Source organism: Ambystoma mexicanum, chromosome 4p (genome assembly GCF_040938575.1).
Source record: "Ambystoma mexicanum isolate Mex_15411 chromosome 4p, UKY_AmexF1_1, whole genome shotgun sequence".
NCBI lineage: Eukaryota > Metazoa > Chordata > Amphibia > Caudata > Ambystomatidae > Ambystoma > Ambystoma mexicanum.
The window spans coordinates 136,399,167-136,421,764 of record NC_090927.1 but is presented as its reverse complement, the minus strand read 5'-3'; the positions used below and the strand labels follow the sequence as shown (position 1 = coordinate 136,421,764).

The following is a 22,598-nucleotide window of genomic DNA, read 5'->3' as shown; positions in this document are numbered from 1 at the left end:
TCTTTTTTAAAATGTTTACATTTTTTTGAAACATTTGATTATTATTTGAAAGGCCTCCTTATAACATTTTTTGGATCATAACAGACAAACAGGTACTGAACATATAATACAACTACTTCAACATTTCTATCCAACTTCCCCCACGCCCTTAAACGCCCCAACATTGCCTTCTTGCCCGCTCAAACATATTCCCCTCCATGTAAAAATTCCGGGTGAATTATCAGGTTTGATAGCATGAAAGCTACTGTATTACGAGGAGTGCTGGGTACCCGTTTCACTGGGTGTGTACAAAGTCTGTGTCAGTTCGTCCCAGGACCCCATATCATCACTAAGTTCATTAATACCTTCATTGGCTCCTTTTTGCGAGGCCACTGTTTCTGCCAGTGCCCATTTTTGTAAGCCTCTCTACCACACAATTCTATGTTGGGGCCTTTCGGGGTTTTCCATGCCATTGCAATCCTATGTTTTGCTAATACATAGGCCAAGTCTTTCATTTTATTCAGATATCGAATGAAAATTGTGCGCTGAAAAATCCCCAACAGTCAAGCCTTAGGAGACTGGATTTTTAACGTTATACCCTTTCAGAATTTTTTTTTTGCAATATTGCCCCAATACAGGTGCATTATCGGGCAGGACTAGAACATATGTCACATACCTACATTCTCTTCCTTGCATGTAGGACAATATTGTTTGTCTGAGCCCTTAAAGATGGCAATATTTTGGGGTGTTAAGTATGCTCTATGCGTTATATACAGTTGTACAAGTTTCAATTTGGCATTTCTGGAAACCCGTCTGGGGTATTGAATTCCATTCTTCCATTCTGCGTCCGTAGAATGTGGTCCCTAAATCAGTTTCCCACTTTGATTGTGTCTTCAACTCTGGAGAGGAATGGCAAGAAAGGAGTATGCCATAAGGTCTGGGAATGACATACCCCCCTTCAGATATAGCATACATGGATTCACCCGCCTCATTAGCATCTGCGCGGTCGCGGATTTCTGGCCAACATTCCGTAAGCGTATGTATTAGGGTACGGTGTAGTAAAAATTGGCCCTTGTGCATACCAGTTTGCCCGGACAGAGTTTGTAAGTTATCAATGCGACGACTTGGAAAAGGTCACCAGTTGTGGCAGTTCCGCAGACTTCCCAGTATTTCCGTATACTCAGTTGTATCTGTCGTTTCTTTGACTTTACAGCCGACAGGGGGATCTATGGGGAGAAGGGGTCAGTGACCCCCTAGTACCTTACAAGCTCTGTGCCAGAGTTGCTTGCCCAGAATCAGCAAGTGAGAGCGACAGTCTGGGGGTGGGGAGGGAGGAGACCCATAGAATTTCTTTCAGGTAAATGTGTTTTATGGCTGGTTGTAGCAATGTGGTGTCAAGTGTCGGCTGGTCCGCTAGCCAGCCACTCACGAATTGTAGCTGCTAGCCGGCAAATATAGTTTGAAATGTGGTATTCTTACCCCACCTTCATTATCAGATCTTTGAAGTGTGCTCAGAGCCAATCCGCATCTTCTATTCTGCCATGAAAATTGCCTGCACAAGGTTCCCCCTGCAAGCCCCATCCCCTTTCATTATTTTGCTATACTCGAACACCCACACCCCATATATATATTTTTCTAACCCCCCCCTCTAGAAATGTTATTCCTTTTTTTTCGTAAAAAAAATCAGCGGTAAAAACCCCAGTGAAAAAACATCCCGCGAAGAAAGGACGTCTCACTTCATGATATATGTCTATTCCTAGATATCGCAAAGTGTCAGTGTTCCATTGTAAAGCGAGGAGTAGGAGGAGTTCCTTTTGTTCCCCCCGCCAGGCCATCGAGTGGGAACAGGCATGATTTCTCCCGGCTGACCGTGATGCCCGAACGTTCAGCAAAGCGGTCAAGGCCGTCCAATATGGATTGAAAATTATTTTCGGGCTGTTGTATGTAAAGTAGCATATCATTTGCATACATTGATAGCAAATGTTGGACTCCATTTATACGGTTACATGTGTTAATAACGAGTTGATAAATAATTAAACATTTTATAACAAATACCAAACAACGAAAGTAAGGTGATTTTTTTCTTCAATTTGGGGGGGGGATCCCTCCAATCCCCCCATTTCCCTATCTTTATTACCCCACCCAACACCCCCCGCCCCATTTTAATCCCTTACCCCACCCACCACATATACTTTTAACATACAATTCTAAATGTTTTTCGTCATTTATGTTTCGCTATAAAATACATTTGTTATTGTTAATTCGTTATTAACACTGTATACCCATGTATACATGTGCCTGCATTTCTATCCTCCTCTCTGAGGAACACGGCACTTGGTTCTACAGCAAGAATAAAAAGTAGCAGAGATAATGGGCAACCTTGTCTTGTGCTCTCCCTCTGCTGCATTTCTAGATGCTTTCAGAAGGTACTACCCTGCTGAGTTTCCACTGGTATAGCGCTTAGAAGCCACAGTGATGCATGGACAAACAAGAACCTGACGTCCCCTACTGTCTTCATTTGTTAGGCTGGGAGTATGTGGAGATCCAGATATTACAAAGGAAAACAATCTGTTTAACCTTTGCCCAAAAGCCAAAACTCGAGGAGGCCAGCTATGAATATTATTTATCAACAAGAAGACTGAAGAGGAACTGCGCCTTAGCGATGCAGCCTGTAGCTGCCACATGGGCCGAAACCATCTTTTGGGGCAAATTGTTTGTTACCAATGTTGCCAGACTGGAGTAAATACAGCCATCGTCCTACACTGATTGTGATCTTCTTTGCACAATACTGCGTTATTTGCACATTCATGCTGTTCTGCACATTTATCAATGGTGATATATTTCGTGTTTGCGGTGAGTCCACTGGGTTGTATGTATAAGTAGGAATGTGTGAAGTATGACTGAGGAGCATGACACATGATGAAATTCACATGCAATTGAATTTCGCTTCAGAGGTGTTTGTCACATTATGCATGAACATTTGTATTGTAAAAATTAAAAATATATTTTTTTAAGAATTCACGGTGTGTGTGTGTGACATGCATTTGGTGACATATCAGTTTGGCATGTGTTAGGTTATGATTTGGGGTAGAACCCTTAAGGTGCAGTACAACAACCTGAGCCTCCTGCCCATAGGGACCCCACCTTTGGTATAAGTCTGAACTACACAGGTTGGTAGTGTGGCCTAGCAGCCAGGCTTATCTCAAGAGGGGTCAATGTGAGCAGTAGTGGAGTTACATAGAGATTCACAGTGGCAAGTGTTCAAACAAACTGATACTAAAGGTTTCTTGATAAAACAATTATTAATTTATTTACCAGTCATTTAAACAAGCCTTCTTCAGTAGGAGCAATATAATAGCAACACTCAAATACACACTCTTTGGTTTCTCAGAATTAGTAAATATCCATTGGGGATGGCACACAGACACTTCCTAAATCCTCAGGTGACTTAAATAACCAGGACAGTTACATTCAGAGTAGGAGAGTGTCGAAAGAGAGAGGTGTTAGAACAAGCAAGACATCACAACTATTCTTAAAGCAGGCAAATACTTTTGGACCCCCCAATGCATAGCAGAGGAGAGAAGAGTCTTTCAAGGAACCAGGCTAAGCCAATGTCAATGGGCAAAAGTCTATGGAGCTGAAGCACTTCTTGCAGGTGAGTAAAAGTCTTTAGTGAACAAGATGAATCAAATGTAGGGCCACAAGCCGGGAGACTCGTGAAGTAGAAACAAATCTACACAGAGAGGAAAGTTCTCTCAGACTTTACAGTACCTTTAGGTTGAAGATAAATGCAGCGGATGACTTCTGTTCCTATGCAGTTCTGCAGATCCTGATGTTCCTGGGCCTCAGTCGTGGGGACAAGAGGGAGGACTTCGGGGGACTCTTGCACTACAACAGGATGGTCACCGATGGCAACCAGCAAACTTCAAGCAAGTGGCACTTCGGTGTTTCAGCTCCTCGCGTCTACCGTAATCAGCAACACCATGGTTCCTGGCTGTTGAGGTGTACCTTCCTTACATCTGGGGTCCCACACTCTGTTGAGGGGGCTCAGGCTTGGTCAGTCCTGCTTCCTGGGAGTCTGGAGAATCTTCCTGGCCAACTTAAAAGCAACGCATACAAACTGGTGTTCCTCTCCCTGGCTATTCGGTTCCAGCAGCGACTGCAATGGAATTTCAACCAGCTCCGAGAAGTATGTCCAGGTGGCTTACTTTGGAGTTGGTTGGTCCCACCAACTCAAAGCGAGAAGTCGTCCTTGCAGGGGCTTCTCTGTCGATACGAATTTGGAGCTTCAGCACAGCAGCAGGGCCTCACCAGGCAAACCAACGGTCCAGGAGTTGCAGCAGGCGTCTCCAAGTTCTTCTTCGGATCCCTTCGTTTAGGGGTCAACTCTGCCTTCCAAGCCAAAAAGGCTCGCCTTTTATGCAGGTTTCTCACATTCATTCCAGCCTGGCTGTCAATCACCCAGCATGGTGGCCGTCCTGGCCGTACAGCTAGCTGGCCAATCATCTAGGAGTGCATTCCTGCCTCCTATAAGACTAAGCACAGGGTGTTTCGGGCACTTCCCTCACTTTCTGCCCCCACCAGACACCCTGGAGCCAGAGGCGGGCTTCACTCGTGAATCCCGCCAAAGACAAAACAATCAAAGGTACCAAACCTGGTTTGGCGCGCAAAGTAAATCTCAAGAAGGACCTAAACAACAAGAAACGCAGTCCGCGGTAAAGACACACCACGGTAGTAAAAAGTAACCACTGCCACCAGCCATTAATTGTGTAAAGGGTAACATAAAATGTTGTACATGAGAAGCTAGACAAAGGGGCTACTAAGTATCCCCTCCTGCACTCTATGGTAAAATAGTGTGTGCTGGGTCCAGAAAGTTACAAAACGTAAGTAAAGTCAATTTCACTTTACTGCTCTTGGAAACAGTAGTTATTCAAGAGAAGGTAGTTAAACCTTTGGGGAAATCTGAAAGACTTCCATGTGCCACTGCACTGAAGGTGCTGTGTGCTACAATGTAAAAAGATGCCTATGGAGTTTGTCAGACTCCAAAAACCAAAAGAAACACAAGGTTAAAATCACATTAAACTACATTAGAGAGTGGGGTAAAAAGGGTCTCACTCTCTCCAGGTAAAAATGAAAAAGTCCTAGAGTTCAGCAAAAGTGCTGGGTGTCTCTAAGGTAGAGAGGAATTTGCACATTTCTGAGAATTCTCCCTAGCAGCATGGGAGATTGTTTGTGTTTGTAGCAGTGATGCATAGAAGCACATGTCGGAAAATAATGTGGAACGCAGATAATTGCACACCTTTGACACAGTCTGAATAAGAGTTTTGGCCACTGGAGGTGGCGTCAGTTACAGGCAAAGCAGGCTCTTCTAACCAGCGTTCAAGACTGATCACCGCACCGCGCACAGCGGGCGGAGGAATCACAACGCGCGTGCCACAACGAAAAGGCGCAAGAGTTTGTTGCAGGAAAGTTATCCCTCACTTGGGAGAAAAGGGATATTAACAATTACTTTTTATGGGCGCTGAGCCCACAGTCGGGATCAAGAAGGAATGAATGGTGGCCTTTTATAAGGCAATTATCTGTCGCTTAGGGCCAGAAATGAATTAAAGAAATCTCTTTATTGGGAGCCTCTGCTGCTGGTGGGGTCAAAGTCAGATGAATGATAGCTTCGTATAGGGAAATTATCCCATGTGTAGGGACGGGCGGGATGTAACTGTAGACTTTAATAGGAACGATAAGTCACAAGCCCTCGTAAAAATAAGAATATTATAACTCACTCGGTTTTACCCCCTTAAAAGGCTGCAAGGCATTATAGACACAAGCTAATCATTATCAGGTGCCAAGAGGGCACTGCATGAGGGTGATACTGTGTTCCCGTGTAGATGGAAAGCCCTGCATCAGTGTGATGGGTCATGAGCCTCATCACAGCGGCTGCCATTATGTTCCAGTGGCGTAGGGATATATGTTGTGACCTCATCACAGCACCTGCTATTATGTTCTAGTGGCGTGGGGATATATGTGTGACCTCATCACAGCGACTGCTATTATGTTGCTGGCGTAGGGATATATGTTGTGACCTCATCACACCGCCTGCCGTTAAGTTCTAGTGGTGTAGGGATATATGTTGTGACCTCATCACACCGCCTGCCATTATGTTCTAGTGGCGTAGGGATATATGTTGTGACCTCATCACACTGCCTGCCATTATGTATTAGTGGCGTAGGTATATATGTTGTGACCTCATCACAGTACCTTCTATTATGTTTTAGTGGCGGACGGATACATGTTGTGACCTCATCAAGCACCTGCTATTAGGTTCTACTGGTGTAGGGATACATGTTGTGACCTCATCACAGCACCTGCTATTATGTTCTAGTGGCGTAGAGATATATGTTGTTTCCCATCACAGCACCTGCTATTATGTTCTAGTGGCGTAGGGATATATGTTTTTCCCATCACAGCACCTGCTATTATGTTCTAGTGGCGTGGGGATATATGTTGTTTCCCATCACAGCACCTGCTATTATGTTGCTGGCGTAGGGATATATGTTGTTTCCCATCACAGCACCTGCTATTATCTTCTAGTGGCGTAGGGATATATGTTGTTTCCCATCACAGCACCTGCTATTATGTTGCTGGCGTAGGGATATGTTGTGACCTCATCACAGCACCTGCTATTAAGTTCTAGTGGCGTAGGGATAGATGTTGTGACCTCATCACAGCACCTGCTATTAGGTTCTAGTGGCGTAGGGATATATGTTGTGACCTCATCACAGCACCTGCTATTATATTCTAGTGGCGTAGGGATATATGTTGTTTCCCATCACAGCACCTGCTATTATGTTCTAGTGGCGTAGGGATATATGTTGTTTCCCATCACAGCACCTGCTATTATGTTGCTGGAGTAGGGATATATGTTGTTTCCCATCACAGCACCTGCTATTATGTTGCTTGCGTAGGGATGTATGTTGTGACCTCATCACAGCACCTGCTATTAGGTTCTAGTGGCGTAGGGATATATGTTGTGACCTCATCACCCTGCTATTATATTCTAGTGGCGTAGGGATATATGTTGTGACCTCATCACCGCGACTGCTATTATGTTGCTGGCGTATGGATATATGTTGTTACCTCATCACAGCAACTGCTATTATGTTGCTGGCGTAGGGATATATGTTGTGACCTCAACACAGCATCTGCTATTATGTTCTAGTGGCGTAGGGATATATGTTGTGACCTCATCACAGCGACTGCTATTATGTTCTAGTGGCGTAGGGATATATGGTGTGACCTCATCACCCTGCTATTATATTCTAGTGGCGTAGGGATATATGTTGTGACCTCATCACAGCACCTGCTATTATGTTCTAGTGGCGTAGGGATATATGTTGTGACCTCATCACAGCGACTGCTATTATGTTGCTGGCGTAGGGATACATGTTGTTACCTCAACACAGCACCTGCTATTATGTTCTAGTGGCGTAGGGATATATATATATGTTGTGACCTCATCACAGCAACTGCTATTATGTTGCTGGCGTAGGGATATATGTTGTGACCTCATCACAGCACCTGTTATTATGTTCTAGTGGCGTAGGGAAATATGTTGTGACCTCATCACAGCAACTGCTATTATGTTGCTGGCGTAGGGATATATGTTGTGATCTCATCACAGCACCTGCTATTATGTTCTAGTGGCGTAGGGATATATGTTGTGACCTCATCACAGCACCTGCTATTATGTTGCTGGCGTAGGGATATATGTTGTGACCTCATCACAGCACCTGTTATTATGTTCTAGTGGCGTAGGGAAATATGTTGTGACCTCATCACAGCAACTGCTATTATGTTGCTGGCGTAGGGATATATGTTGTGACCTCATCACAGCAACTGCTATTATGTTCTAGTGCCGTAGGGATATATGTTGTGACCTCATCACAGCACATGCTATTATGTTCTAGTGCGTAGGGATATATGTTGTGATCTCATCACAGCACCTGCTATTATGTTCTAGTGGCGTAGGGATATATGTTGTGACCTCATCACAGCCACTGCTATTATGTTGCTGGCGTAGGGATATATGTTGTGACCTCATCACAGCACCTGCTATTATGTTCTAGTGGCTTAGGGATATATGTTGTGACCTCATCACAGCGGCTGCTATTATGTTCGAGTGGCGTAGGGATATATGTTGTGACCTCTTCACAGCACCTGCTATTATGTTTTAGTGGCGTAGGGATATATGTTGTGACCTCATCACAGCACCTGCTATTATGTTCTAGTGGCGTAGGGATATATGTTGTGACCTCATCACAGCACCTGCTATTATGTTCTAGTGGCGCAGGGATATATGTTGTGACCTCATCACAGCACCTGCTATTATGTTCTAGTGGCGTAGGGATATATGTTGCGACCTCATCACAGCACCTGCTATTATGTTCTAGTGGCGTAGGGATATATGTTGCGACCTCATCACAGTGACTGCTATTATGTTCTAGTGGCGTAGGGATATATGTTGCGACCTCATCACAGTGACTGCTATTATGTTGCTGGCGTAGGGATATATGTTGGAACCTCATCACAGCAACTGCTATTATGTTGCTGGCGTAGGGATATATGTTGTGACCTCATCACAGCACCTGCTATTATGTTCTAGTGGTGTAGGGATATATGTTGTAACCTCATCGCAGCGGCTGCTATTATGTTCGAGTGGCGTAGGGATATATATTGTGACCTCATCACAGCACCTGCTATCATGTTCTAGTGGCGTAGGGATATACGTTGTGACCTCATCACAGCACCTGCTATTATGTTCTAGTGGCGTAGGGATATATGTTGTGACCTCATCACATCACCTGCTATTATGTTGCTGGCGTAGGGATATATGTTGTGACCTCATCACAGCACCTGCTATTATGTTCTAGTGGCGTCGGGATATACGTTGTGACCTCATCACAGCACCTGCTATTATGTTCTAGTGGCGTAGGGACATATGTTGTGACCTCATCCCAGCACCTGCTATTATGTTGCTGGCGTAGGGATATATGTTGTGACCTCATCACAGCACCTGCTATTATGTTCTAGTGGCGTAGGGATATATATTGTGGCCTCATCACAGCACCTGCTATTATGTTGCTGGCGTAGGGATATATGTTGTGACCTCATCACAGCACCTCCCAGTATGTTCTAGTGGAGTAGAGATATATGTTGTGACCTCATCACAGCACCTGCTATTATGTTCTAGTGGCGTAGGGACATATGTTGTGACCTCATCACACCACCTGCTATTATGTACTAGTGGTGTAGGGACATATGTTGTCCTCAATGCACCGCCTGCCATTATATTCTAGAGGGTGCAGGAAAGTGTATTGTGGTCTAATCACACCCCCAGCCATCATCTTCTAGGGAGCGTAGGGATATGTGTTGCGTGGTTGTGTTCTCATCACACCACCTTCCATTTTGTTCTAGGAGGCGTAGGGATATGGGTTGTGTTGCCATTTTGTTCCCACTGCTGTGTTTTTGGAGTTGCCGCTGTGTAAGACGCGTTTCCTCGAGGGCAGCTAGATATCAGTGATGTTAAAAGATGCTTTGGGAGCAACACAGAACTGGGTATTGCTAATTTGGGCCTGCACTGCTATTTTAAACTGGGACTGTCATTGAATTCATGTCCACTGTCATAGGGGACAGAACGAGAAAATAAAGGGATTGTAAAATTTGGAATATACGCAGGGAGGGAGATGAATGAAGTGGGAGTCTCAGATTCGACAAACTCTGTCTCAGATGGGATTATCAAACTGGTTACATACTGGTATTTTGCAGACTGGATATATACCAGGATGTCGCCAAACAACAGTATGCTGGAACTGGAAACTGATTAGTGGGAGTCTGAATGTGTATTTATGTATATATCCAAGAAAGTAAGGGTGGGTTTAGAAAAGTTTGTAAAAAAACCTTTCACCTGAAATATGAAAGTAGGAAAGTCCATTTAAGCCAAGTCACACATTCCACAGCGCCACCTAGTAGCCATAGCTGGAAGTTCACCTCCAGTTCTGAGCCACAACAGCAAGCATTGTGGGTATGCAAATTAACTAAAATGCAAACCTTCTTCTCCAGGAAATTCTCTGTCTAAGAGGGTAGTGCTACTTTATACATAGCTTAATCAACCTAAAACAGACATTTGCAAGGCTGTCAGGACAACTACATATCTGGTTTCACCCTTATTAGGGATAATCGGTGCAGTATAGCCCTGACAGCCTTGTGGGTGGAGCATTTAGCCATTTTTTCACACCACCAAGAAAGTTATGGCGGGTTTAAAAAGGTTTGAAATGTGAACGTAGGAAAGTCCATTTGAGCCAAGTCACACGTTCCACAACGCCCCCTAGTAGCCATCGCTGGAAGTTCACCTCCATTTTCATGTCTGTCTTGGGTTGATTAAGCTATGTATAAAGGAGCACTTCCCTCTTAGACAAAGACAATTTCCTGGAGAAAAAGGTTTGCATTTGAGCTAATTTGCATACCCATAATGCTTGCTGTTGTGTTGAGTCTTGCAAAGCATGTAACATCTTCTGAGCCCTTGCTGTGGGCGGCCTGGGAGGAATGCACCTGGTTTTGAATTGGGTTCTGTGTTTGGGAGTCATTGAAGGGTCCAGGATATATAATATAATATACAATTGGTTATTTATATTGCGAGGTTTCTAAGGGCGACCGGGATTCGAACCTGTGTTGCTCTGAGCACGTTGCCACTGAGCTATACTACCCGTACCTAGAATGCCAGCGTGTGTGTGAACCAATCCTTCCAGTCACAACAGGAGTCTGTTCAGCTGAATTTTGTACTCTCTCTAAATGGTTTAAGGAGGAGCGTGGGTGCCCCAACCATAGGCTGTTGGCCGAGTCCAGTCTTGAGAGTGCTCGAGCGATGACTGTCAGGGTTCAATGTGACAACGACAACTACAGCATGGAGTGTCCTATGTCATGACTGCATCAACACAATATATGAGACTCTTACCCTTAAAATGCCAACCGACAATTCTAGTAAATGTTTTTGGGACTCTTCTACACATTTGAAAAACAATATTTATTTTGTCATCGGTCAGAAAAAAACACGTAAAAATCCAGTTTCCATCCTCAACATTTATTGAAATCTTTATCGTACATCTAAGATTGCAACAGTGGGGATGCAACCTGTGTCCAAAGTGCAAACGAAATGACTACGCGGCCGCAAGCAAGACGAAACCAAGAATCTTTGGAAACATCACAACTTGTAACATTCACTAAGAGAGAATATTTATTAATCAACAAACAAAAAGTTACCAATGGAAGAATGTTTTTTTTTTTCAGGGATATTCTTTAGACACAGAGAGTAGGGTGAAAACAAAAATTGAAAAACTCTATCCAACTCGATAATGAAATCAAAGTTCCATTTAAAGACATGACCATGTTCACGTATAAGAGCAGAGTACACCTTTGTGATATTCTAGTCAAAAATGACATTGGAAATTACAAACTTATTTGAAACCACAAAAGAGGACATTTTTGTGCATATCTTTTTGACAGTAAAACTTAGTAATCAAGGGGGTGGCCATGACGCACCCCACCAGAGGAGAAATCATAGAAAGCAATCATTAACTCCTGGTCTACCTTACTTACGTGCAGAATTTTCCTCCGAACAGACCATACATATGCGACCCCCTTCGAATTTGAATAGAAGAAAGACTGTCAGAGCAAGCTTTTAGTCTCTCTTCTACCCTATTCTTTTGCACTGGCTGCGCCCTCTCCTCTAGTGATTTGTGTATAACACACTTAATCTTGCAGGGTGCAAAGCTGATACCTCTGCCCCCAGATCGAGAAGACCTTTTCTAATTTGTGACATGTCTGATCACCTTCGCATGGATAAAGGTCTCCGGTCAGGGAACGTGAGAATCTGGTTACCAAAAATCTCCATGTTCTTAAATTGGGACGCTTTAGTCAAGATGTCATCTCTAATGTTTGGACCTTTCAAGATGAAACTTTGAAACTCATACAGGGCAACTCACCTGCTTTTGGCGGGTAATGCCCACCCGAGAGTCAGTTCCCATACAACATATTGTTATCGATTGTCTTATAAGACTATCAGCATCTTACAAGATCTTAAATAAGTCCTTCTTCAAATTCATATGATTTTATGCAAATTCAATAAGTATTTTGTTGTCATATAAGTTCTTATATTTTTTGTTTAAATGTACGTTTTTTTTAATTGCATAATTAGTTTAATAAAACGTTCAGCAAACAAGCAGAAAAGGAAATTAAGCAGAAGCTACAACCAAAAAGAGGCCGTCCATATGTGCGTCAAGTTTGCCAAAATCTAAATTAAATTTTTAGTCCAGGAATTTCGTAGGTTGTAACGTCAAATGACCTTTCTAGTCGAGGCATTCTCTTAAGAAATTCACGGCAGCAATGGTAAGTCCCCCCTGGTTGCCTCTCAGAACCATCGACCACCATTCATCTGCTGATAAAGACACGGTGGACTCTACAGCCCCTGCAGAGAACTTAGATATCTGTTCAGTTAGACCACGGCAACAAGTAAAAAGATGTTGTAGAATTTCCAACGAGTCTGTCGTTCTGCAGAACCTACGTGTGGGTTGGAGGAGGTTCCCCTCCGATCTGACCGATAGTATCTCCAGTGTGGGAAACAGGTTGAACCTAAGTCTCATGAACTGAGTTCTGTAGAAGTGATCCAGGAATGTTATTATGTAGGCTAAAGTGTGGCCATAAGTTCTGGTTTCATTTCAAAGATGCCGGAATAGTTTGTATTGTTTGGCAGCTTCGCAGGTGGTGATCCAGTCTTTTTCCCAGAGCTTCTTCTTTATTCTGTCCGGGTTTGTCAGAAGCTCTTCATATGAAACAACTAAATCTTCTAGGAGACTTTTACACCTTGTGTCCCATGCTGAGCCTGCTGCGCTAATTCCGTTTTATATCTCATATTTAATGATAGCAAAGCTTGACGCCGGGCCAGGTGTTATGTATTTCCTGATAATGACTGTGACCAGGGCTTTAAGTGGGGTAAGAAATCGAGGGGGGGCCCTCATTTGGGGACATGGCTTGTGGGAGGGGCGTGACCTAAAAAGTACGCAAATCGTAGGGTATACACACAAATATATATAAATGTTATATATCTGTGTGCGTACCTTACTATGGTTTGTGTACTATGCAAGCCATCTTTTCTAAACATAGAGATATGTAACATATTTCTACGTTTATAAAAGATGGCTTGCACAGTACACACACCATAGTAAGGTACGCACACAGATATATAACATGTATATATATTCGTGTGCATACCTTACGGTTTGCCTAGTTTTCAGGCCATCTTTTTTTTTTTAAGATTTCGGGTTTATAAAAGATGGCTTTGAAAGTACACAATTCAAGCCATCTTTTATAAAGCTTTGACTACGGACAAAATTGTCCTTCGACAAAGCTTTATAAAAGATGGCTTGAAATGTGTACTTTCAAAGCCATCTTTCATAAACGTCGAGGAATCCTCAGGTTCGCCGAGGGTTAAAGACGCCTCGGCGACCTGGGGAAACAAAGGGACAGTAACTTTCTATGGTGACCTCTCGCGCGAGGGGTCACCAGAGGCAGTTACTATGACTGACAGAAGTGGCAGCCAGCCTCAGCGTCGCTGTGGCTGGCTGCCACTTCTGTTGGCTCGCCTGACTTCATGGCAGGCGCCTCTCCCGTCCCGGCTGCGGCCGCGACGGGATAATGCATTCCGGCAATGTTGCGGTTGGATGTGGGCCCCGGCAGGGCCCCGGCTCAGTCCCACTTTTTGGAGATTGCCGGGGCCCAGCCCCGGCAGGCCCCGGCCCACTTTAAGCACTGACTGTGACTTCCATTCAACAGAGGCCTTGCGTGAGATTAGGCCCAGTTCTCTTCTAATAGGTTGAGTGGGGATAGACCAGTGTAAGTCAAGGACTCGCTTCCAGTATTTCCGTTCTGACAGTGACCATAGGTTTCTGTGGATAGTTATCAACGCCTCAGAGCCATACTTTACAGTAGGCACCACTTTTGCTCTGTAGAAATCCATCACTGATTGTAAGTAAAAACCGTGAAATCTTTGTTTTAAGATTAGAGCTTGGTTGGACATCACTCTAACTTTTGCTTTCAGTGAGCACACGTTCTCCCTTTCCGCCTGGTTTGTGGAGATCTGAATACCCAGGTGTTTAAAAGGACTCCACACAGTCTAGTTTCCTGGAACCCAGGGTCCAAGAGAATGACCCTTTCTTCGCTTCTGGAGTTGAATGATCTTAGTCTTTTCTATGTTAATGGACAGGTTGTTCTGCCTGGTGTATTCATCCAGTTGTCTCAGTTGTCTTTGAAGACCTATGGCAGTCCTGTCTAACAGGACTAAGTGATCAGCATACAGAAGGTGGGTCATTTCCACCCCTCCAATTTTAGGGTGGAAACTTCTGCATGATTCCATAAAAGCAGCAAAGTCTGAGATGTAAAGGTTACAAATATATGGTGCCAGTGGACATCCTTGTTTCACACCATGCTCCGGTTTGATCTTATCACTTAGGAGGCCTGATGTATTCTAACCGTACCCTAAAGAATGTATCCGTGTGCAGCACCTTTATCTGGGCTATCAGATCGTTTGGGCAGTTCCATCACCTCAGCTCTTCCCAGAGCAGGTGTCTACTAATACTGTCGAAAGCCCTAGAGAAGTCCACAAATGCAAGGTAAAACCTTTGGGTTGTTTTTAGCATTTTGTTTTTCAATACCTATAGCGGAACTATAGGTGGAGACGTCCCAAGGCCCTTAGCAAATCCAAACTGCAGGTAGTCTTGCCATCCATTTTGCGATGCCCACTCTTTCAGTCTCTGTAGGAGAAGAGTTGCGTAAAGTTTCCCCAGGACATCAAGCAGAGTGATTGCTCGATAATTGCCTGGGTCGTCTCTGTGGCAGCTTTTGAAATGTGGGACCACAATCGCACCCTTCCATGATGGGGGGATGGTCCAAGTTGCCAAAATCATCTTCAAAATTAAACCCAACACCAGCGCCCATTCCTCTGGATTTTCCTTCAACATCGTGTTTGAAATGCCATCTGGTCCCGGGGCTCTAGAAAGCTTGGCTCGTTGGATCAAAGAAAGCAATACGTCACAGGCATATTTCAGGGACCATGGCTGTTGGTTCTCAACAGGGGAATTGTTTATTTTATGATCTGCATACAGGTTCTAAAAAAAGGTTATCCATTTCCCTTCTGATAGCCCGTTTATCAAAGGTAAATTTTGGTTTGGGCAAGTGGAGTTGGTAATTGACCACATTTCATGTGTGTTTTCTTTTCTCTAAGGTTCTCAACATTATTTGAGCGTCCCTCCTGATCATCTCTTTCTTCTGGCCTCTCAGCCAATGTTTGTAATTGGACTTCAGTCTGTCAATGGCCTCTGTGGCATAGTCAGTGTCCGACCGTTTAAGTAATCCCACTTCACGTCTTAAATCAGACTTTTTTTTGGCAATCTGTGTATTGTAGCCATGGAGTCTTCGCTTGTCGTAATTTTCAGAGTTGAGTTTCAGATGAGTAGCTGAGTAGCAGATGAGTAGTTAATAGCGGGGTGTAGTTGACCATAGATGTTAGGGCAGAGGGTTTCAGATGAATACTGTAAAGAACATTTTTTATTTGTGATTTTAATCTTGAAATGTTTTATTTAGTAAAGGTTGCGATTCAACCATAAACAAATCAAAACAAAGAAAAAAGTTAGGGCAGAGGGTTTCAAAGACATTACTTGGGCTTGTAAAGTTAAGCCCAAGTTTACAATGTCACGTTTGTGTAACCTAAGTCAAGATCCCTTATTTAGCGACTGAAGGGCAAAGGGATGCTTCTGCCTCAGAAGTAACTCTTCCGTGAACCACTGGGCTCTGAGTAGATTGTGGTTGCTTTGGTTCGTGGAACAAACCTTGAGGGATTCAAAAGCACCAATTAAGTTTCTAGAGACAAAAATGAAGTCTATGGGCCTCATTTACGACCCTGGCAGGAATGGGTTTAACGGTGCCGGTAAAGGTGCCGGGGCCATTAAACCCATTCCGCCCTATTATGATCAGACCAGACGTCCTTTGCGGGTCCCGCGAGGGAAATAGCATGCTAACAATGGACCCGTCATTAAAGGGCCCATTGTTAGCATGCTCCCCATTCCCATTGAGCCCTATGGGGGCTCAAATGGGAATGAGAACGTCCGGGTTCCCTGAATGGGGAAATACCGGGCCCTCCAAAGTCGGAATGGCCTGGTAATTCCCCATTCAGGGACCACGGACCCGGACCCGAGTTTGGAGTCAGCCATGCTCTAAGGGCATGGCTGCCTCCAAACTTGTAATGAGGCCCGATGACTGCCCTCGGTGCCATGTAGGTTTACATCTCTTTTCAAAGGTGCCGTTTAGCAGGTGTAGCTCTCGAGATTTCATCAGTCGACTCCACTGAGCACCTCTTTGTTGCTTCGAGTCAGGAGCGGCCTCTCATAAATAGTCTCTTCTGAGCCCCTCCCCGCAGAGCAGGTTTAAGTCCCCGCACAGAATAATTGATACATTGTCCAGACTATAGGCCTCGTTGATGACCTTCGTGATGTCAGCCATCATTAGCTCTACTCCCACTTTTTTTGGGTTCCAGTATATGTTGACCAGTGCTAGATGTTTGTTAGTGAGAGGAGGAATCGGGACGGATTTAGGACAGTGTTTCAAGAGGGTAAGTTGAATAAACAGACCGTAGTTAGTAGACTTTGGGGATTCAGTAGACCTGCAGATGGTCATCCACCTTAGGTACAATTGCTGGATTAAGAAAGCCATCCAGTGCCAGGTTTTGTGACAGCCATACTTCTTGCAGACAAATAAATTCAGAGTCGGCCCAGTCAATATCTCCTTTTAAAAAATCCTCTCGTATTCCAAGACACCAGAGTAAGTTTGGTCAGACCATCTCCCTCTACGACTGGCTGCGAATCTTTCTTTTCATTTGAGAGGGCTGAGGCTAGCCAAGTCCAGGACTCTGGCTCAGGCGTGTAGAGAGTCTCATTTCGATTGTCACAGACCGACACGTGGGGATTTTCCCCACCTTATTTATTGTTAGGATGAGGTGTTCTCTTTCCTTTAAGCTGGTAACTTCCCGATGCCTGGGCCTCTCGGGTATCTTTCAGAGGGGATGGCTTTGTCTGTCGTCCCTGATTCCCTCCGATTATCCTGCACTTTTAAGACGTTAAGAGATCCGCCATCTACAGACTTGGGTAGATTTTCCCAGTTCGAAGGTTCTTCAACTCATGTTGCTGCTCCGCTCAGGTCAGTTAAGTCAAAACCTAGTGATAAGAGGCTAGCAGCTGAAAACAGAAGAAGGACCCTTACAACAGCTGAGTGGAGATGGAGGGGAGCCAAGTCCATAGGATATTCATTTGGAAACTCAATTATGGAGAAGTCTTCAGATACAATTTGCTGCAGTGGGGGAACACAGTGGCATAACTTCATAATATTGTGCCTGTTCAGAATACACTCTTGATCTTGGCCCACCGCTCTCTCCAGCCTTATACCTCCAATGAGGTCTCTGCCTGGGTCACGACGGTCCTTTAATGTTCCTGTTGACGTCCGTGACGATGATACACAGAACTCTTTTTTTCTTGCGGGCCGTGGTTTTAAAAAAGTTCTCAGTTCTCAATTGAACTCAGTGTGAGCCCTTATCCTGCAGATGTTTCCGAGGCTTGTTAGGTCTTGAAGTTGTCGGGATAACAGAGGCAGTACTTTCTCTGTCCTTTGTTGACACCCAAAGGCCCATTTCTTTGAATTTTGAATGAGTTGTCGTTTGAGAAATTCCTTACAGCTATTTTCCTTTTTTTTCGAGTGTCAGGAATGGACTGTCCGGCAACGTGACCGATGTAGAGGCCTATTCAGTAGCCTCGGAACCCCCTGGATTTGGGCACGATACGCCGGATTGAGCTTCAATCATGTCTTCCATCTTGTCATCTACAGAGTAGGTTGTTAGGTTTGTTAACGAGATAACCATCATCAGCAGAGCTCTGAACATAGGCTCTCACTTCTTGCGAGTCAGTCGGAGGAGAGCTTTTTGGCATTAGAACTTCGTCCTTGCATGTGATTTGGTTTTCCTTTTCGGGTCTGGCCGTGTCGAGTTGCAATAAAGTGGACTTCTTGGGCTCTTTTGGCTTAGCCACTAACGTTGTGATCCGTCGGTTTGGTGGCCTACTAGAAGAAGTAAGGCTGTTGTTTGGTCTAGCAAAGAGCAGGAAAGCATTTCTTGGAGGCTTCGTGGTTTTTGGACGGAGGCTGGCGTCCATTTGTCGAACAGGCGTTAACTACCTTGGCTAGATTTTCTATGTTGGTATGCTGTGCTGGCGGGTGTACCATCGCTGGTAACTCAGTTTCTCGGGTCGGCGCCGGGTCCGTGACGTTCTCAGTGAGCCCTTTGGGGGCTCCAGATTACTTGTCAAGATTTCCTAATTGAGAGCCTACCGCAATGACGCCCTCAATAAAATTAATCTTTGAATGCAATATAGAAAGAAGTGTCGTCTGATCTTTTAATGCATCATTAATAGCCTCGTACAACTTCATGAACGTGGCCTTTACTATGGTAACAACTGACAGCTGTGTAAAGTGGTTATGATTTGATTTCCCTGACGGTTTCTTCACCCTGTTGAAATCACCAGAGTGTCAGTGACCATGGCAAGGTTGAGTGTCATGTAACCCTGTCTGGGTACAGGGATATTTGATCGGTTACAGTGGTCCACCTTGTCTAACAAGGTCTGGTTGCCAAAGAAGTCCGGACCACATGAAGGTGGTGCAGAGCTTGTTAGCGCTCCAAAGGCGTCTTTGTTCCCGTCCTTCCTGAATAAAGTGGCCAAAGAGGATTGTTCCGGCCGTGGAGACCTTCCATCTTTTTGTAAAAAAGTGTCCTGAGATATGATAACTTCTCCTAGGCGTAGATTAGTCAACAGCTCGTTGGAAGGAGACAAGGGCGTTTGCTCACATTATTCTGTATACATTTATTAGTTGAAACCTGGTTAATTTGGGTCTCTACAAACTCGGTCTCGGTGTAAGGAGGCGAGGAGCAGAGCTGCTTTCTCTTTTGCACTGGGCCTCTCGTTGTTGTCCTTTGTTCCGTTTCTGCTACAACTGTCGTCGGCAAGAGCCTGGCATCAAACTCTACTAGACTCTCCAAGGTCTCTCTGTCCGTTGGCTCCTTACTTCCAACTCAGGTGACGTCCCTAGTGGGTTTGCTGGTAGTAGCCCCTGCGTCAGACTCACCTGTTTGTAATAGTGCCCCCACCCAACACCATTTCAGACCTGACCTAGAGGCCACAGTTATAGGGCTAGGCGGGGTCCCTTTGGTGGATGCTTCCTTGGCGTTTCGTCTACCTTTTGAGGCCATTTGCGGGTGAGTGTCTGGGAAGGAAGCGACCTCCATTGGGAGACAGGGGCCATCTCTCCGCCCTTCAGAAATCTCCAAAGATCGGACACCCCACTTGGGCTGAGGTTGAAAATGTATATATTGATCCTGAAGTTTTGTTCTGTCCATTCTATCCGTGAGAAGGCTTTCATACAATGTAGGTCCTTTCCCCTCCTCTGTCAATTCCACGCCTTCGTCATGTCGAGTCAGTGAATCAATGTTAGTCGAATTAGGTTGGGAGGTAAGTAGAACGAGAAACACAGGGATGGTTCTGATCTCTTCACTAGACTCCAACCTATTAAGCGTGACTGAATTTTTGGCACCGTTTTCGGCACTTGGGGCACTTTAGCCAAGTTCTTGATCTATGAATCGAAGCTTTATATTGGAAGCACGATTAGAAATCTTAAAACCAGAATACGTGAACATCTTTCCTCTATTTCAAGCCAAGACCATAGTCTGCCTTTAGCAGCACGCTGGCAAAGGGAACACCAACTCAATAACAAGGACTTATTAAGGTTTATTGGACTCAAGAGAATACAGAAGAATGCTAGAGGAGGCGATATGGAATGCTCACTAAGGCAAATGGAAGCAAAAATAATCTGCCAAATTAGAGCTACAGAAGTAGGCCTAAATTTCGACCATGAAATGGGTGCTTTTCTATAACTTGTATGTAGATTGGGGTTAGGAGAGTCAAAGGCATGTTAATGTATTAGATTTGACCGTTTTAATATTTATGTTGCACATAAAAAAAAAGATTCTCTGTTTAGGGAACTTTACTATAATTTTCATTTATCTGTCAATACAATGCTCAAGCATTTGTTAAGATGATGTAAACTTCTATTGACTAGATAGGGATATCAGTTTCCAAACATGCTTGATACTGAGGCTCAAAGATTGACCCAACAGATTGTAGCCAAGACACTAGATGGATTCTCTAATGACTAGACACACATGCAGGATTAGAAATAGATGCAATTAAGGAGAGCTAATTTTACATAAGCAAGATTTTAGAATGGAATTGTGCAACAATGCATTTACTATTGACAAAGCAGATTTCAACCTATACACGTGTGGTAAGTGTCTATGCATAGAAGGGACATGAACCAGCCACAGAGTCAGTCCTTTATAATAAAACAATGAATTCCCTATTTATACAGTGCTTACACCAATATGCATCGAGAGTATGCATTCGCTAGGTGAAGGATTGAGATCATGTACTAATCGAAATATTGTAGGATGTCTCTTGGCTTAAGGTGACAGGATGCAAAATCATAACAATGGATGCAAATCTATTTACAAGCGTAAGTAAAAATGTTACATATCAGACACAAGAATATATGTTATAGTAGTATCGCGACCGCCGTAATGGAGTAGTAATTCAATTATCAGGCAGTCAGTTAGATAACTAAACAGGAGGAGGCGTGTGTTCAAGAATGGGCGGCACCCACCAAAGAACAGAGCAACTTATATAAGGGCGGAAGCAATCGCGCCCGCAAGAGTGTTCAAACATAGCGGTAAGTAAGGAGAACGAAACTCCATGGAGGAGGTAAGCTGGCGAGAATGGTGTCTTTACACCCATGACAACCGTAGCGACTTTTAATCCTTAGGCGCGGCGCAATTTTAGCAACAGTTAAGCTTGAAAGCATATAAGTGTACCGCAATGTAAATGGCTTATGCAAAGTAACCCAAACTTAGATAGCGTTAGATAGTGTAATGTCGGAGACTGGCTTGCAACACGGCAATATAAGATTCAGCAGCACTATATATTAAACTATTAACGGAAAACGCAGATTGCGTTATAATAATGGAAAACGTGGAGGGTGGGACGGTTTAAGCAAAAAAGGCTCAGCAAAGGAAGAAATGTGTTATAAAGCAAATGTGTAATGTGACCGGAGAAGGCAAGGGAACATTGACTACTAGACACATTATAAAGGTCACGATAAATACGATATGCAGTGGCCAACTAAGTTAACAGCGCGGGCTAACTGCACATCTTTTATTGGTGGGTAATAACAAGTAGGGAAAGTAGGACATAAAACGAGTATTGCACAGATCACTCGTGTAATGTGACACCGTGGTAAACACCATATCCTTTTTTGTAATGACTGTAGATAAGGGGATTATACCCATTGATTGGATTCTGCAGAAACCTTTGAAGAAGAGTAAATATTATTCACCCTTTAGGTAAGGGACATATCCAACTTCAAAATGTAACGATGATATATATGGAAGTCACAATGACCCATGCGATGTCAGTTATTTCTCCTGGGTAGAAGTGATATCTAGTTCAATAATATGGATAAAATGAGATATAAGGTGTATATTAACTACTCAGTGAAATTGAATCCAGTGCAAGATCAAATACATTTGATATATCCAATTGTTATGACATATTTCACAAGGAATGCAGATTCTAATTATGTTCTTATTTGGTTTTGTCTATTCTCTTTATGTTCGACATTTTTTATATTAACTATGTCATCTAACACATCCTACCCTTATCCAACCACCTGAATCTCTGTCTCCACTATGATATACCATAATTTACTTTTGTGGTTTACACTGTTTGCAAATGTACTTAACTTGAATTTACTATATGATTTTTTGCATATGTGAATACCTTTTCTGACTTTTGCATTTATGATGATGTAAATTCTTTGTTTTTGTTATGAACATTGTTTTGGGATGATTAAGTACATGTCAGACTATGAAAAAGGCTACAGGCCGAAACACGTGTCGCGAATGGACACTACTTATGACTAAATAAATCCAGTCTCAACTGGCGCACATTGTGTTGTGACTTAGGTAACATAAGTAGATACTTTACCAATTCTGTAACTCTCCCAGAGATTCCTTGCAGACATTTTTCAAAACTTTGGGCCGCCCTCCAATAGCCACACCTCTGCACGCACCATTGACAATGCGCTCCACGATGTCCACTGTTTATGGAGAGACTCCATTGCAGCCACAAAGTCCCTCAGGCCTTTCCGAACGCCGTTTGGGGCATCCTGCATTTCCTCCTCTGCCCATAACTCCCTTGGGCCTTTTGACTTTGGTTTGAAGCAGGGGTGTTGCTATGTCTGCAAAAAGATTTGGGGCTGCTCTAATGCCGGGCCTCGGAGCTAGCTAACCTTTTGGTTGTAGCCCCTGACCTTCTATCTGGATCTACAACCCAAAGACCCAGGGCTATAACCCCCTCAATCCCCCGCAAACA

The 22,598-nt window shown here is 43.9% G+C and overlaps 1 protein-coding gene across 2 annotated transcripts in view; it reads right to left on the bottom strand.

The window, feature by feature from the left end:
* GAREM2 (GRB2 associated regulator of MAPK1 subtype 2) overlaps positions 1 to 22,598 on the bottom strand; it is a 475,556-nt gene that overhangs the window by 81,975 nt on the left and 370,983 nt on the right. The window lies entirely within an intron of this gene.